General features: G+C 45.2%; 5 non-coding genes across 5 annotated transcripts; all 5 read right to left on the bottom strand.

Annotated features, from left to right (window-relative positions):
* Positions 1 to 389: 389 nt before the first annotated feature.
* LOC141209054 (U2 spliceosomal RNA) lies at positions 390 to 580 on the bottom strand. The gene has a single exon (XR_012279261.1). It is a non-coding gene; the product is annotated as a U2 spliceosomal RNA (small nuclear RNA).
* A 1,121-nt stretch (positions 581 to 1,701) lies between these two features.
* On the bottom strand, positions 1,702 to 1,892 carry LOC141209836 (U2 spliceosomal RNA). The gene has a single exon (XR_012280026.1). It is a non-coding gene; the product is annotated as a U2 spliceosomal RNA (small nuclear RNA).
* A 1,118-nt stretch (positions 1,893 to 3,010) lies between these two features.
* LOC141209950 (U2 spliceosomal RNA) lies at positions 3,011 to 3,201 on the bottom strand. The gene has a single exon (XR_012280135.1). It is a non-coding gene; the product is annotated as a U2 spliceosomal RNA (small nuclear RNA).
* Positions 3,202 to 4,320: 1,119 nt separating this feature from the next.
* On the bottom strand, positions 4,321 to 4,511 carry LOC141209837 (U2 spliceosomal RNA). Its single transcript, XR_012280027.1, has one exon. It is a non-coding gene; the product is annotated as a U2 spliceosomal RNA (small nuclear RNA).
* Positions 4,512 to 5,629: 1,118 nt separating this feature from the next.
* On the bottom strand, positions 5,630 to 5,818 carry LOC141210591 (U2 spliceosomal RNA). Its single transcript, XR_012280746.1, has one exon. It is a non-coding gene; the product is annotated as a U2 spliceosomal RNA (small nuclear RNA).
* Between the last annotated feature and the right edge of the window lie 12,391 nt (positions 5,819 to 18,209).

An 18,209-nucleotide genomic window follows, 5' to 3' on the forward strand; every position in this document is an offset into this window, starting at 1 on the left:
TAACAAGGGCATTTGCTAAATAGATGGTGTGTGTGCAACAATATACTGAAAGGTCAATTATATTGTGCAGCTTATCTCACCACCTGTAGTTATTTAGGTGAAAGCTCCAAAATGCTTGCCTAATATGTCTGTTTATCCAAAAGGAAGTATAGAGGGAGAGCTAGATAGATAGCATTGCATTACATTACATTACATGGCAATGCAATGCACAGTTGCTGAAGTTGAACCAAAATGAGCTTGTCATCTGGCTTCTGCAACTTTTAACATGAAAAATCCAATGAGGAGAAGAAAAGCAAAGCCAAAGAGTCCATCCCAAAATCCGACAAACAAGCAAAATGAACAAAAAGCATTGAATTCAATTCTTTCTGATTTTAGAAACTGCATTAAAGAAGGGGTGCACCGGTCCTGGAGATACTGCAATACCAGGTCAATGCGTGGAGTGGACAGAGCAAGCTCTTTTTCCATCTCCCTGTTCTAAAAATCCATTTAATATATGGTCCCCAGATAGGGGACGTATCAGATATTAAACTGATAAGAACAGATACTACACTTGATCTTAGCCAAAAGGCCGAGAAGCGATAACCAGAATTGGTTTCCGACTACGGTGCCACCCAAGGATTCTGAAAAGTCCATTTGTGGAGATGGCCACCTGGACTCCCGTTAAGAAGACATGCTGTCAACCTCTAGATCCCTCACATGCCTGCACTTTTCGGCTTGCTGCTGCTGCAATCCACGCGTTTTAGATCTGCATAACTCCACCTCTTTTAGCACAGTACCCTCAACCCCCGGCTGTTCCCACCCGCCTCAACACCGTTGGAAGGGAGGAGAACCAATTAAGGCGGGGGGGGGGTGGAACGAGGCAGCTGTCTACCCTTAGCAGGAGGGTTGCTGATTAATTACCTCTCCTGCTGCTGCTGCTGCTGGCTGTCCAGCAGCAGACTGAAGGTGGCTGCTGCTGTGCGCAGGTATATAAAGGCTCAGAGCCTATTATGACACGCGCAGCCAGCGTTCCATTGCCACATTCCGTCTACTGCAGGCGGGATACCTGGATGGCTGAATGTCACTGAGAAGCTCACAGAGACCGCCATAAGCAACAGTTTAAAAGAATGCCACAGACTAATCAACCAAACTTTTTGGGTTGGTTTCTCTTTTATAGTCTGCAGGCATTAAATGAAAGAAGTCAGTGTTCCAGCAGAGGGAGACAACGTTTCAGAAAAGGCATTGTAGCAAACCAAAAAAGAAATTTTAAGCGCAGCAGAGTAACCAGCTCACATACCTGTTAGCTCAGGTGAGTTTAAAAGGCTGCTGTTGATAACAAGGGCATTTGCTAAATAGATGGTGTGTGTGCAACAATATACTGAAAGGTCAATTATATTGTGCAGCTTATCTCACCACCTGTAGTTATTTAGGTGAAAGCTCCAAAATGCTTGCCTAATATGTCTGTTTATCCAAAAGGAAGTATAGAGGGAGAGCTAGATAGATAGCATTGCATTACATTACATTACATGGCAATGCAATGCACAGTTGCTGAAGTTGAACCAAAATGAGCTTGTCATCTGGCTTCTGCAACTTTTAACATGAAAAATCCAATGAGGAGAAGAAAAGCAAAGCCAAAGAGTCCATCCCAAAATCCGACAAACAAGCAAAATGAACAAAAAGCATTGAATTCAATTCTTTCTGATTTTAGAAACTGCATTAAAGAAGGGGTGCACCGGTCCTGGAGATATTGCAATACCAGGTCAATGCGTGGAGTGGACAGAGCAAGCTCTTTTTCCATCTCCCTGTTCTAAAAATCCATTTAATATATGGTCCCCAGATAGGGGACGTATCAGATATTAAACTGATAAGAACAGATACTACACTTGATCTTAGCCAAAAGGCCGAGAAGCGATAACCAGAATTGGTTTCCGACTACGGTGCCACCCAAGGATTCTGAAAAGTCCATTTGTGGAGATGGCCACCTGGACTCCCGTTAAGAAGACATGCTGTCAACCTCTAGATCCCTCACATGCCTGCACTTTTCGGCTTGCTGCTGCTGCAATCCACGCGTTTTAGATCTGCATAATTCCACCTCTTTTAGCACAGTACCCTCAACCCCCGGCTGTTCCCACCCGCCTCAACACCGTTGGAAGGGAGGAGAACCAATTAAGGCGGGGGGGGTGGAACGAGCAGCTGTCTACCCTTAGCAGGAGGGTTGCTGATTAATTACCTCTCCTGCTGCTGCTGCTGCTGGCTGTCCAGCAGCAGACTGAAGGTGGCTGCTGCTGTGCGCAGGTATATAAAGGCTCAGAGCCTATTATGACACGCGCAGCCAGCGTTCCATTGCCACATTCCGTCTACTGCAGGCGGGATACCTGGATGGCTGAATGTCACTGAGAAGCTCACAGAGACCGCCATAAGCAACAGTTTAAAAGAATGCCACAGACTAATCAACCAAACTTTTTGGGTTGGTTTCTCTTTTATAGTCTGCAGGCATTAAATGAAAGAAGTCAGTGTTCCAGCAGAGGGAGACAACGTTTCAGAAAAGGCATTGTAGCAAACCAAAAAAGAAATTTTAAGCGCAGCAGAGTAACCAGCTCACATACCTGTTAGCTCAGGTGAGTTTAAAAGGCTGCTGTTGATAACAAGGGCATTTGCTAAATAGATGGTGTGTGTGCAACAATATACTGAAAGGTCAATTATATTGTGCAGCTTATCTCACCACCTGTAGTTATTTAGGTGAAAGCTCCAAAATGCTTGCCTAATATGTCTGTTTATCCAAAAGGAAGTATAGAGGGAGAGCTAGATAGATAGCATTGCATTACATTACATTACATGGCAATGCAATGCACAGTTGCTGAAGTTGAACCAAAATGAGCTTGTCATCTGGCTTCTGCAACTTTTAACATGAAAAATCCAATGAGGAGAAGAAAAGCAAAGCCAAAGAGTCCATCCCAAAATCCGACAAACAAGCAAAATGAACAAAAAGCATTGAATTCAATTCTTTCTGATTTTAGAAACTGCATTAAAGAAGGGGTGCACCGGTCCTGGAGATACTGCAATACCAGGTCAATGCGTGGAGTGGACAGAGCAAGCTCTTTTTCCATCTCCCTGTTCTAAAAATCCATTTAATATATGGTCCCCAGATAGGGGACGTATCAGATATTAAACTGATAAGAACAGATACTACACTTGATCTTAGCCAAAAGGCTGAGAAGCGATAACCAGAATTGGTTTCCGACTACGGTGCCACCCAAGGATTCTGAAAAGTCCATTTGTGGAGATGGCCACCTGGACTCCCGTTAAGAAGACATGCTGTCAACCTCTAGATCCCTCACATGCCTGCACTTTTCGGCTTGCTACTGCTGCAATCCACGCGTTTTAGATCTGCATAACTCCACCTCTTTTAGCACAGTACCCTCAACCCCCGGCTGTTCCCACCCGCCTCAACACCGTTGGAAGGGAGGAGAACCAATTAAGGCGGGGGGGGGTGGAACGAGCAGCTGTCTACCCTTAGCAGGAGGGTTGCTGATTAATTACCTCTCCTGCTGCTGCTGCTGCTGGCTGTCCAGCAGCAGACTGAAGGTGGCTGCTGCTGTGCGCAGGTATATAAAGGCTCAGAGCCTATTATGACACGCGCAGCCAGCGTTCCATTGCCACATTCCGTCTACTGCAGGCGGGATACCTGGATGGCTGAATGTCACTGAGAAGCTCACAGAGACCGCCATAAGCAACAGTTTAAAAGAATGCCACAGACTAATCAACCAAACTTTTTGGGTTGGTTTCTCTTTTATAGTCTGCAGGCATTAAATGAAAGAAGTCAGTGTTCCAGCAGAGGGAGACAACGTTTCAGAAAAGGCATTGTAGCAAGCCAAAAAAGAAATTTTAAGCGCAGCAGAGTAACCAGCTCACATACCTGTTAGCTCAGGTGAGTTTAAAAGGCTGCTGTTGATAACAAGGGCATTTGCTAAATAGATGGTGTGTGTGCAACAATATACTGAAAGGTCAATTATATTGTGCAGCTTATCTCACCACCTGTAGTTATTTAGGTGAAAGCTCCAAAATGCTTGCCTAATATGTCTGTTTATCCAAAAGGAAGTATAGAGGGAGAGCTAGATAGATAGCATTGCATTACATTACATTACATGGCAATGCAATGCACAGTTGCTGAAGTTGAACCAAAATGAGCTTGTCATCTGGCTTCTGCAACTTTTAACATGAAAAATCCAATGAGGAGAAGAAAAGCAAAGCCAAAGAGTCCATCCCAAAATCCGACAAACAAGCAAAATGAACAAAAAGCATTGAATTCAATTCTTTCTGATTTTAGAAACTGCATTAAAGAAGGGGTGCACCGGTCCTGGAGATATTGCAATACCAGGTCAATGCGTGGAGTGGACAGAGCAAGCTCTTTTTCCATCTCCCTGTTCTAAAAATCCATTTAATATATGGTCCCCAGATAGGGGACGTATCAGATATTAAACTGATAAGAACAGATACTACACTTGATCTTAGCCAAAAGGCCGAGAAGCGATAACCAGAATTGGTTTCCGACTACGGTGCCACCCAAGGATTCTGAAAAGTCCATTTGTGGAGATGGCCACCTGGACTCCCGTTAAGAAGACATGCTGTCAACCTCTAGATCCCTCACATGCCTGCACTTTTCGGCTTGCTGCTGCTGCAATCCACGCGTTTTAGATCTGCATAATTCCACCTCTTTTAGCACAGTACCCTCAACCCCCGGCTGTTCCCACCCGCCTCAACACCGTTGGAAGGGAGGAGAACCAATTAAGGCGGGGGGGGTGGAACGAGCAGCTGTCTACCCTTAGCAGGAGGGTTGCTGATTAATTACCTCTCCTGCTGCTGCTGCTGCTGGCTGTCCAGCAGCAGACTGAAGGTGGCTGCTGCTGTGCGCAGGTATATAAAGGCTCAGAGCCTATTATGACACGCGCAGCCAGCGTTCCATTGCCACATTCCGTCTACTGCAGGCGGGATACCTGGATGGCTGAATGTCACTGAGAAGCTCACAGAGACCGCCATAAGCAACAGTTTAAAAGAATGCCACAGACTAATCAACCAAACTTTTTGGGTTGGTTTCTCTTTTATAGTCTGCAGGCATTAAATGAAAGAAGTCAGTGTTCCAGCAGAGGGAGACAACGTTTCAGAAAAGGCATTGTAGCAAACCAAAAAAGAAATTTTAAGCGCAGCAGAGTAACCAGCTCACATACCTGTTAGCTCAGGTGAGTTTAAAAGGCTGCTGTTGATAACAAGGGCATTTGCTAAATAGATGGTGTGTGTGCAACAATATACTGAAAGGTCAATTATATTGTGCAGCTTATCTCACCACCTGTAGTTATTTAGGTGAAAGCTCCAAAATGCTTGCCTAATATGTCTGTTTATCCAAAAGGAAGTATAGAGGGAGAGCTAGATAGATAGCATTGCATTACATTACATTACATGGCAATGCAATGCACAGTTGCTGAAGTTGAACCAAAATGAGCTTGTCATCTGGCTTCTGCAACTTTTAACATGAAAAATCCAATGAGGAGAAGAAAAGCAAAGCCAAAGAGTCCATCCCAAAATCCGACAAACAAGCAAAATGAACAAAAAGCATTGAATTCAATTCTTTCTGATTTTAGAAACTGCATTAAAGAAGGGGTGCACCGGTCCTGGAGATACTGCAATACCAGGTCAATGCGTGGAGTGGACAGAGCAAGCTCTTTTTCCATCTCCCTGTTCTAAAAATCCATTTAATATATGGTCCCCAGATAGGGGACGTATCAGATATTAAACTGATAAGAACAGATTTTTTTTTTGACTTGGAATGTACCCAAACATAGGTACACCCGTTTATTGGATAAAACTTAATTACAATACATTAGATATGAACATAAAATCATTACATTTTAAAATACATTCGTACATAAATTGATTTCAGTTCAATAAGGCAATAAAATTACATTAAAATACAGACAATGTGTTTAGATTGCTGTGTTCCATTCTTTTACCAGCCATTGTTTTGATAAAATTACATTTCTCTTTTTATCCAATAAATAATACATATACATTTCACTAAAAGCCAACTCTAAAACATCTTTCACAGATAAAACATCGTGTTTAAAAAGAAGGATGTTCCTGGCCTTCCATAGAGCTTCTTTGATGGTACTGATTGTCTTCCATGCGATGATCCTCTTGCTGGCGTTGGGGCACTCCACACGACCAAATAAGACAGTTTCAAAAGTAAGATCCTTAATGTTTGTCATTTTTTGAAGCAAAGGAAATATTGTAGTCCATGTTTGTCGTGCAAAGTGACAAGTCCATAAAACATGTAAAACAGTCTCATCTCCGAGGCATCTTTGTCTTGGACATCTGGCAGTTCTCACGAGTCCTCTTCGGTGTTGGAATGCCCGACATGGAAGACAATCATGCACACAGCTCCAGGCCAGGTCCTTCTGGGAATTAAAAAGATAGGGTTCATTAATAACTTTCCATATGTCAGTACATTTATTATCATTAAAATTCCCAATCTGTACAATTGATTCCTTTTGTTTGAAACCATTTAAAGTCATTTTGCTATCTCTTAAGTCTTCTGCACTTTTCCCTTTTAAGTCATACGTGTTTACAATAGTTCCTAAAATCTTATAGCTTTCTGGTGTATTAAGAGCATATGGGGAACTTAAAACTGTTTCAAACCATCCATGACGTTTCATAAAATAACCTGTGTTAAAACGGATAAAATATGACCAATAACTATTTTTCGACAGTGCATTAAAACATAAAACAAAAAATCTTATTAAAACAAAAGCTCTAAAATCGGGGAAATCTTTACCGCCTTTCTCTTTAGGCTTGACCACTAACTCTCTTTTCAATTTCTCCATCTTGGAGCTCCAGAAAAAAGTGAAACAAGCTTTGATTATTTTCGTAAAGGTATGTGTGGGGGGGGGGGGACACCAAACTTAAGTACAATAACAAAGGCACAATTACCATTTTTATAACTAGTACCTTCCCTTCCATTGTTAATTTCCTCAACCTCCACATACATAGTTTTTGATTTACCTTTTGTGCCACAAGATCCCAGCTTTCTTTACCTTTGTTTGTTTCGTTAAAAATCACACCTAGAATCTTTACAGAGTCAGATTCAGGAACCGGTACATCATTTAAAATCATATTCCCCACATTTAAAATACAGCTTTTATTAAAATTTACTTTAAAACCAGATCCACCACAGAAGTATTCCACTTGCCGTAGTGTTTTCCGGATAGACAGGGCATCTTTACATGTTATGGCTACATCATCCATATATCCAGTAACTTTTGCTTCTAGCCCTCCCCCACCTGGCAAATGGACGCCTCGGATTTGCTTGTCTCTCCTTAAGACACTGAGTAGGGGTTCAAGGGCACAAATAAATAACAAGGGGGACAGAGGGCAACCTTGTTTTACACCAGAATTTAAAAACACATCACTTGTCTTAAAACCATTTACTAAAACCTTACTAGTGCAACCATGATAAAATGCTTTGAGAGAGCATAAAAAACCTTCTGGTATACCCATTTTAGCTAAAACATTAAAAAGGAATTGGTGTGACACTCTATCAAATGCTTTTTCAAAGTCGAGAGACAGGACCGCCAGCTTATTTCCCCTCTACTTTGTGTCATCTATTACATCTTTGATTAGATTCAAATTTTCCCAAACACTCCTTCCTGGTATGCCACACACTTGGTTTGGGTGGATTATGTTACCTATTACCTTTTTAAGTCTATTTGCACAAATTTTTGCCATTATTTTGTAATCACAATTTAGAAGGGTGATAGGTCTCCAATTTCTTAGTTGCGTTTTGTCTTCCTTTTTGTATATAAGGGAGACCTCACCTTTCTTCCAGGAGTTCGGTAGGGTTTTTGTATTAAAAACCTCACTAAAAACATAAAATAAATCCTCCTGTAAAATATCATAAAAAACCTTATAAAATTCTATGGGTATACCATCAGGCCCCGGTACTTTACCAGACTTAAAGCTTCTTATGGTCTCAGATATCTCATCTTCAGTTAGACTCTGTAATAAAACATCTTGTGAGACAGGGTCTAAAACAGTTGTAATTTCATCCAAAGTACTTTTCATAAAATGGTCATCAACAGATTTTGTGTTAAAAAGCTCGGAATAAAATTCATGCACTTTAGCTAAAATACCCTCTATGTCTTGTTTACCTTCCATTGATTCAATAAAAACACGATTTTTCACCATACATTTAAAAAAATATCGTGAACAGGTTTCATTATTTTCAACATGTTGGACCTTTGCATGGAAAATTAACTCTTTACCTCTCTGTTCCAAGGTATGCTGAATTTCACTTTTTAAGTCACTAATTTGTTTATCTACTTCAATCTCATGGCTCTTCAATTTATATAAGGTCTCCAATCTAGTGTTGAGTTGCCAATAAAATTCTCTTTTCTCTCTAGCTTTCTGGACCCCAACCTTCATAAAAAAATCTCTTATGTTCTTTTTCATCTTTTCCCACCACCTACTTATAGGGATATGGGGGTCTCTTATTCTTTTAAAATGTAAATAAAATTCAGTAAAATCAGATAAAACTTGGGGGTCTTCTAAAAGGGAAATGTTTAACTTCCAGGTACCTTTTCCTTTTTTCTTAAAATCATTACATTTCACATAAAAGGATAAAAGTTTGTGATCAGAAAAAACATTAGATAAAAGCTCACATTTAAAAGGCAATACATTTTTAGAGCAGAAAATAAAATCAATCCTGGAGCTACAATTCACGTTGCTCCAGGTTACCCATTCCTCTGCAGGCAAGTCTTTATTACACTCCTTAAAAACATCTGTTAAATTAAAATCTTGTATGACATTTTTTAACATAAAAGACGTTTTATCATAATTCCTACTTGTGGAGCTTGAGAACCTTTTTTCTCCACCTAAAATGCAGTTAAAATCTCCTGATAAAATAAGAGGGACAGAATCATTAATAAATAAGGGTAACATATACAACATATCAGCTCTTTCTTGCTTATCTGTGGCTCCATAAAAGTTTAAAAATTGCCATTTAAAACCATCAATAAAAGCTTTTACTAATAAAATTCTACCTGGTAAAACCTCTTGAACAGAGTCAATAAAAACATTCCCTTTAAAAAGAATGGCGACCCCTGCTGACCTGGACCCGTTTGATCCTGACCATACTGAGGGTCCATGTGCCCAATCAGTCTCATATTCTGTATAATTTAAACTGTGTGGGATGCAGCATTCCTGTAAAAAGAAAACTGTAGCTGTTAGAGAGGATAAAAAATCAAAGAGAGCAACTCTTCTGGTCTTAGTTTTCAACCCTCTAGCGTTAAGAGAAAAACCACTAATCCCTGCCATAAGAGAAAAAAAGGAAATTTAGCATTCTTTCAAACTCTTACCTCAGCTGGTTTATATTTCTATTCCAGGAGATGAGGGATCATTGATCGTCAACAGAGAGCCCGTCACGGAGGACTCCTCATCTGTTAGTGTCCCAGACCGTAGACCTCCCAGGATATACTCTTGTTCCATTCTGTCCAACTCTGCTTGGTCGTATTGCCTGCCTCTTTGCTCACGAACCCCCATTTGGACCCCTATCGAGGCACCATCTGGGGGAATCGTATCGAGCACATGCGTCTCAGACGTTGACCACTTATTTTCAGGAGTTTCCAGGATCACTGAGTCAGCCATCTCCATCTCCCCCTCCATTTCTGAAGGGGGTGGGACATTGGCAACCTCCTCACCCTGTAAAGGCACCGTTTGAGGTTTCCCACTTCCATCCGGGGGTTCCGGTGGGGGTACTTCCTTAGGTGCCCTATCCACTCCGTGCAACCTGCGTTTTTTTGGCCCAGACTGTTCGCGCCCTTGAGTATTCCCAGGAGGATTCGAAGGTGAGGATTGGCCTGTAGCACCCACCCTCGGTCCCTCCGCAGGGGTTTCTGTTTGTGGGTTACTACGCCGTTCCCTCTTTTGCTTCGAGTTTCCAACAGTACACCATGGCTCACCATCCTCGGTCGGTATTTCCATACTCTCCCCCTCATTCTCCTCCGCGGGCTTGTCCGAACCAGCCGAGGGTTGGTCAGGGGGTGAGGGCTTTTCTGGTTCAGGGGGTGAAGGTCTCTCTGTTTGCCCAGCTTGAGCTCTCTTTGAGGTATTCCTAAAAGGACAATGAGAAAAAGCATGACCTCTGGAAACACAGTTGCTACAAAAAATTCCAGTTGTACAATTTTCAGTTTTATGGTCTTTGCTCACACAGGCTACACAAGTAATGTCACAGTTAGAATGGCCGTATTTTTTGCATTTCCTACAGAATGCTGGCATTCCATTAAAAAAGAGGTCACCATTAGTGTTGAGCATTCCGATACTGAAATATCGGGTATCGGCCGATATTCGCGGTATCGGAATTCCGATACTTAATTCCGATACTATTGCAATATCGTATACCGGAATCGGAAGTTCCCATAATGCAATGAGACATTTTCATTTTATTCAGCCAATGAGGATCCTAAGAAGTGTGGGCACATCCTGTTAGGCATGTAGGCATCTTAACTAATGGCATGGCTGTGATTGGCTGCTGAAATGATGTCATGATGCACTATAAAAGCCACCGCCGCCATTTTGAGCTCACTCTGCTGTGAATTCAGTTAGGGATAGGACGCTGTTGTTCTGAGGGACAGTTTTAGCTACCTATTTGCTCTATACTGCTTTACCCAAGCTACTTTCTAAATCACTGTGCCTTGCAGTGCTAGTGCACAGTTCCCTGTGCTGTTCACCGCTATCTGCAAGGTCTGTGTGTGTGAGTGCAGCTCACCCTGTAGTGTGTGCTTCAGCCAAGTCTGGTTGTAGTGCACTCAGTGTGTGTCACTGCCTCATACATTGTCCTTTTTTGCCAATTCATAATTTTTCCTGATATCTCCTATTAGTGTGGTGGTTCCATCTGTATTCAGCTAAATTGGTTCCAAACACACTATATAGGAGTAGATAGAGAAATTTTTTTCCGTCTTGCAGCACTAGTGCACAGTGCTCTGCATCTGTACTGTTCACCGCTGTCTGCAAGGTCTGGTGTGTGAGTGCAGCTCACCCTGTAGTGTGTGCTTCAACCCCGTCTGGTTGTAGTGCACTCAGTGTGTGTCACTGCCTCATACATTGTCCTTTATTGCCAATTCATAATTTTTCCTGATATCTCCTATTAGTGTGGTGGTTCCATCTGTATTCAGCTAAATTGGTTCCAAACACACTATATAGGAGTAGATAGAGAAATTTTTTTCCGTCTTGCAGCACTAGTGCACAGTGCTCTGCATCTGTACTGTTCACCGCTGTCTGCAAGGTCTGGTGTGTGAGTGCAGCTCACCCTGTAGTGTGTGCTTCAACCCCGTCTGGTTGTAGTGCACTCAGTGTGTGTCACTGCCTCATACATTGTCCTTTATTGCCAATTCATAATTTTTCCTGATATCTCCTATTAGTGTGGTGGTTCCATCTGTATTCAGCTAAATTGGTTCCAAACACACTATATAGGAGTAGATAGAGAATTTTTTTTCCGTCTTGCAGCACTAGTGCACAGTGCTCTGCATCTGTACTGTTCACCGCTGTCTGCAAGGTCTGGTGTGTGAGTGCAGCTCACCCTGTAGTGTGTGCTTCAACCCCGTCTGGTTGTAGTGCACTCAGTGTGTGTCACTGCCTCATACATTGTCCTTTATTGCCAATTCATAATTTTTCCTGATATCTCCTATTAGTGTGGTGGTTCCATCCATATTCAGCTAAATTGATTCCAAACACACTATATAGGAGTAGATAGAGGAGCCTTTCTGCAGCATTGGGCCCTGCAGCCCCAGCCAGATTAGTATTAGCCTATTTTTTGCAGCCTCATCTATTGCATTGTAGGTTACCTTCCTACATTGTAATAGCTACAAAAAGTTTGTGATACTATCGTTATTACATCTTTAGGCACATCCAGTGTCTTTTTGTGACAAAAAAAACCTAAATAAAGTTCACCAAGCACTCCACTTTACAGTTGTGTAGGCCACATTAGCTCATATTAAAGTCTAGTCCACACTTTATAAAATTAGTGTTTCTTATACCTGTTAGCAGCTGTTCAGGAATAAGCACACTAAGCCCTTAGTACTTTTCTGCCTATCTTTATCAGTCTACCAAGATGAAGAAGGCAGGGAGTAAGGCATGTGGTCGTGGTCGTGGGCGTGGGCGTGGAGTTTCTGCAGGGAGAGGACGTGAGGATTCTGTGCCTGCAGGGAGAGGACGTGGGGATTCTGTGCCTGCTGCGGGCACCAGTGACTCAGCATCCCCCAGTTTTACCAGGGAACAGTCCTTTATGCGCAGCTTTGTAGGAGCTAGCCGTACCCCACTGCTGCGCGAGGACCAAATTGAAGCCGTTGTCGGATGGATGGCAGCTAACGCATCGACTTCAATTAGTTCCAGATCCTCTCAGGTCCTGAGCACTGAAGAGCACCCATCTGTCTCTTCACCACCTGCCAAATTGCCCAGGCAGTCAGAGAGCCCTGGACAGGAGCCATCTCTACTTCTGTTCTCTGAATCTCTTGGCTTGGAAAGAGGGGGCCAGCCAAGCAGAATTCGAGAATTTGAAGAAGAGGTAGTATGCAGTGATGCGCAACCGTTTTGTCTCTCTGAATCTGAAGAGGCGGGTGGGCCAGTGCCTATGGTCAGCAGCACACCTCAGTACGCATCTGATGATGAGACTCAGGTGCCACTTTCTGGTGCGTACTGTGCTGTCGAGACTACCCAGGAGAAGCAGTTGTTTGAAGAGGGTGGTGTAGATGATGAGGTCCTTGACCCATCATGGCGTGAGGGACAGGAAGGTGGTGGGAGCAGCTCTGAGGAAGAGATTCCCCGAACGGTCCAAAAAGGAGGGAGAGGGAGGGGGCAGACTTGGTTGCCTGTAGCCTCCACTTCGGCACCCATTAGGAGCATGGCTCTTCCAAAATCCAAAGCGGGCGCTCCCAAGACTTGCAGTGCCTGGTCCTTTTTTGACACAGTTGCAGATGACATTTGCTTTGTCAAATGCAAGCTGTGTAATCAGAAGGTGAAAAGAGGGAAAAGTGTCAGCAACCTCAATACCACAAATATGTGGAAACATGTGCGGACCAAGCACGTGGTGGAGTTACACAAACACACTGAAGACCTAGGCCAACCTACAGCGCCACCTACCACCTCTTCAGCTCGTGTTGTAGCCTCTTCCTCCAGCTCACACACAGCTGGTTCGGCTTCCTCACAGGATCGCCATGGAAGAATCTCTGGCACTGTTGTACAGAGACACAGTGTAATTCCACCCACAGCACCACTTTCCCAGTCATCCTCACACTCCCAGGCCAGTCTACAGCCATCGTTAGCACAGGCATGGGAGAAAAGGCGCCCATACTCGGCAAACCACCCCCGAGCACAGGCTCTGAATGCTGGCATTGCTAAACTACTGGCCCTTGAAATGCTATCATTCAGGCTGGTGGAGACTGACACATTCCGTAACTTTATGGCATTGGCAGTCCCACAATACAACGTGCCCAGCCGCTTTTATTTCAGCAGGCAAGCCGTCCCTGCCCTGCAACATCATGTGGAGGGAAAAATTAAACATGCGCTACAAAACGCCGTCAGTAGCAAGGTCCACCTGACCACTGATGCGTGGACCAGTAAGCATGGACAGGGACGATACCTTTCCCTCACTGCCCATTGGGTAAATGTTGTGGAGCCGGGTACAGATCTTGAGAGTGGCGCTGTACGTGTTCTGCCAACTCCAAGGATTGCAGGAATCCAGTCTGTACACATTGACTCCTCCTCATACTCCAGTTCCTCTGAATCAGCGCTGCAGGAGCCGTCACGGTCTACCTCCACATCGACCCGTGAACGGTTACCTGTTATGATGACCGATATGAGCACAGCCGTGGCCAAACGTCAACAGGCCGTATTAAAATTAATTTCTTTGGGGAATCGAAGCCACACAGCGCAGGAGCTCTGGAATGCCATCAAGCAGCAGAGTGACGTGTGGTTTGTGCCAGCGAATCTCCAGCCAGGCATGGTAGTGTGTGACAATGGCCGAAATCTGGTGGCAGCTCTGGGCCTAGGCAACCTCACTCACATCCCATGTCTGGCACATGTGCTCAACTTGGTCGTGCAGAGTTTTTTGAGGGACTATCCGGATCTTGATGCACTGCTTCACAAGGTCCGCATAGAGTGCGCTCACTTGCGGCGTTCCAGCAATGCAAGATCACGCATTGCAGCTCTGCAGCGCCGATTATGTCTTCCGGAACATCGCATCATATGTGACCTACCCACCAGGTGGAATTCAATGTTACATATGTTGGAGAGGTTGTGTGAGCAGCAGGCAGCAGTAATGGAGTACCAGCTGCAGCAGGCGCAAACAAGTCGCAGTGCGCGCCGTTCACACTTCACCACCACTGAGTGGGCCTCTATGAAGGACATTTGCCACGTTTTGCGTGCCTTCGATTATTCCACGCGGATGGCGAGTGCAGATGATGCACTAGTCAGCATGACTATCCCCCTTATCTGCCTGCTTGAAAAAACACTGCAAGCACTAAGGGACGAGGTTTTGGAAGAGGTGGAGGATGAGGAGTCACAAATGCCATCTGCTTCTCTACAGTCTGCGCAACGTGGTTCCTCACAAAGGCCTAGGCAGGGGACACTTTGTGAGGAGGATGAGGAGGAGTCAATGGATGAGGAAGACATCTGTCCAGAGGAGGGAGGTACACAATGCTCTAGTAGTCAGTATCTAGAGCGAGGGTGGGGTGATGCAGAGCAGGCAGAGATCACGCCTCAAGCAGGGGACAGCGTTTCTTGGCCAGTTGGCAGTCTGCAGCACATGGTTGATTTCATGCTGCAGTGCCTCAGAAACGACCGCCGCATCGCCCACATTCTCAACACGGCTGATTATTGGGTGTCCACCCTCCTAGATCCTCGCTACCGGGACAACTTACAAAGCCTCATAACACCATTGAACCGGGAGCGTAAAATGCGGGAGTACCAAGACGCACTGGTGCATTCCATCATGTTCTCCATTCCAACCGAGAGCAGTGCTGCTAGTGCTTTACAAAGCAGCTCAGTGCGTCGAGGCAGTGGAGGAAGCTCTGCACAAAGAGGGAGCAGAAGCAGCGCCTCAGCACAAGGCAAGACCAGTATGGCCGAAATGTGGCAAAGTTTTGTGTCCCCGCCGCCACAAATGTCTACACCATCACAGACAGCTCCAGTCAGCAGGAGGCAACGTTTCCGTCAGATGGTGACAGACTACATGTCTTGCCCTCTTAGTGTACTCCCAGACGGCTCTTCTCCCTTCAAGTTTTGGGTCTGTAAGCTGGATACATGGCCAGAGCTTAGTCAGTATGCACTGGAGGTGCTAGCTTGCCCTGCTGCTAGTGTATTATCGGAACGCGTCTTTAGTGCCGCAGGTGGTGTACTAACAGACCGTCGCATGCGACTATCCTCCGATAACGTTGACCGGCTTACTTTTCTCAAAATGAACAAGGCCTGGATCTCTCATGAATTTGCCAGTCCTCTTCCAGAATAAATAATTGGTTGGCAACAGTATCCAGGTCTCCTGTTCTGTTCATGTTTCTACCACCTGAACTGTAATCCCTGAGCTCCAACACCGCCAGTTGGCGCTCGGAAGTGCCGTCTGCACAGTCAACACTTGCTGCCGTGTTATTGGGGTTCAGTAACGTCAGCTGTTCTCCTGCTGTGCGGACGGCAATTTCTCCTGATTTGTCCACATCCACTGTACTACACATTTTAAAGTTGCTCCAATTACTCCTCTGGCTCCTCTGTTTTCATTCTTATCCCTGGGCTCCAGCACCGCCAGTTGGCGCTCGGAAGTGCTGTCTGCACAGTCAACACTTGCTACCATGTTATTGGGGTTCAGTAACGTCAGCTGTTCCCCTGCTGTGCGGACGGCAATTTCTCCTGCTCTGTCCACATTCTCACTACTACAGATTTTAAAGTTGCTCCAATTACACCTCTGGCTCCTCTGTTTTCAGTATTATCCCTGAGCTCCAACACCGCCAGTTGGCGCACGGAAGTGCCGTCTGCACAGTCAACACTTGCTGCCGTGTTATTGGGGTTCAGTAACGTCAGCTGTTCTCCTGCTGTGCGGACGGCAATTTCTCCTGCTTTGTCCAAATCCACTGTACTACACATTTTAAAGTTGCTCGAATTACACCTCTGGCTCCTCTGTTTTCATTCTTATCCCTGGGCTCCAGCACCGCCAGTTGGCGCTCGGAAGTGCCGTCTGCACAGTCAACACTTGCTGCCGTGTTATTGGGGTTCAGTAACGTCAGCTGTTCTCCTGCTGTGCGGACGGCAATTTCTCCTGCTTTGTCCACATCCACTGTACTACACATTTTAAAGTTGCTCGAATTACACCTCTGGCTCCTCTGTTTTCATTCTTATCCCTGGGCTCCAGCACCGCCAGTTGGCGCTCGGAAGTGCCGTCTGCACAGTCAACACTTGCTACCATGTTATTGGGGTTCAGTAACGTCAGCTGTTCCCCTGCTGTGTTCACGGCAATTTCTCCTGCTCTGTCCATATTCACTGTGCTACTTATTTAAAACTTGCTCCAATTACACCTCTGGCTCCTCCGTTTTTAGTATTTACCCTGGGCTCCAACACCGCCAGTTGGCGCTCGGAAGTGCTGTCTGCACAGTCAACACTTGCTGCCGTGTTATTGGGGTTCAGTAACGTCAGCTGTTCCCCTGCTGTGCGGACGGCAATTTCTCCTGCTCTGTCCACATTCTCACTACTACAGATTTTAAAGTTGCTCCAATTACACCTCTGGCTCCTCTGTTTTCATTCTTATCCCTGTGCTCCAGCACCGCCAGTTGGCGCTCGGAAGTGCTGTCTGCACAGTCAACACTTGCTACCATGTTATTGGGGTTCAGTAACGTCAGCTGTTCCCCTGCTGTGCGGACGGCAATTTCTCCTGCTCTGTCCACATTCTCACTACTACAGATTTTAAAGTTGCTCCAATTACACCTCTGGCTCCTCTGTTTTCATTCTTATCCCTGGGCTCCAGCACCGCCAGTTGGCGCTCGGAAGTGCCGTCTGCACAGTCAACACTTGCTGCCGTGTTATTGGGGTTCAGTAACGTCAGCTGTTCTCCTGCTGTGCGGACGGCAATTTCTCCTGCTTTGTCCACATCCACTGTGCTACACATTTTAAAGTTGCTCGAATTACACCTCTGGCTCCTCTGTTTTCATTCTTATCCCTGGGCTCCAGCACCGCCAGTTGGCGCTCGGAAGTGCCGTCTGCACAGTCAACACTTGCTACCATGTTATTGGGGTTCAGTAACGTCAGCTGTTCCCCTGCTGTGTTCACGGCAATTTCTCCTGCTCTGTCCATATTCACTGTGCTACTTATTTAAAACTTGCTCCAATTACACCTCTGGCTCCTCCGTTTTTAGTATTTACCCTGGGCTCCAACACCGCCAGTTGGCGCTCGGAAGTGCTGTCTGCACAGTCAACACTTGCTGCCGTGTTATTGGGGTTCAGTAACGTCAGCTGTTCCCCTGCTGTGCGGACGGCAATTTCTCCTGCTCTGTCCACATTCTCACTACTACAGATTTTAAAGTTGCTCGAATTACACCTCTGGCTCCTCTGTTTTCATTCTTATCCCTGGGCTCCAGCACCGCCAGTTGGCGCTCGGAAGTGCTGTCTGCACAGTCAACACTTGCTACCATGTTATTGGGGTTCAGTAATGTCAGCTGTTCCCCTGCTGTGCGGACGGCAATTTCTCCTGCTCTGTCCACATTCTCACTACTACAGATTTTAAAGTTGCTCGAATTACACCTCTGGCTCCTCTGTTTTCATTCTTATCCCTGGGCTCCAGCACCGCCAGTTGGCGCTCGGAAGTGCCGTCTGCACAGTCAACACTTGCTGCGGTGTTATTGGGGTTCGGTAACGTCAGCTGTTCCCCTGCTGTGTTCACGGCAATTTCTCCTGCTCTGTCCATATTCACTGTGCTACTTATTTAAAACTTGCTCCAATTACACCTCTGGCTCCTCCGTTTTTAGTATTTACCCTGGGCTCCAACACCGCCAGTTGGCGCTCGGAAGTGCTGTCTGCACAGTCAACACTTGCTGCCGTGTTATTGGGGTTCAGTAACGTCAGCTGTTCTCCTGCTGTGCGGACGGCAATTTCTCCTGCTTTGTCCACATCCACTGTACTACACATTTTAAAGTTGCTCGAATTACACCTCTG

Source organism: Phyllobates terribilis, unplaced genomic scaffold (assembly GCF_046119375.1).
Source record: "Phyllobates terribilis strain yellow unplaced genomic scaffold, ASM4611937v1 Scaffold_169__1_contigs__length_4117513, whole genome shotgun sequence".
NCBI lineage: Eukaryota > Metazoa > Chordata > Amphibia > Anura > Dendrobatidae > Phyllobates > Phyllobates terribilis.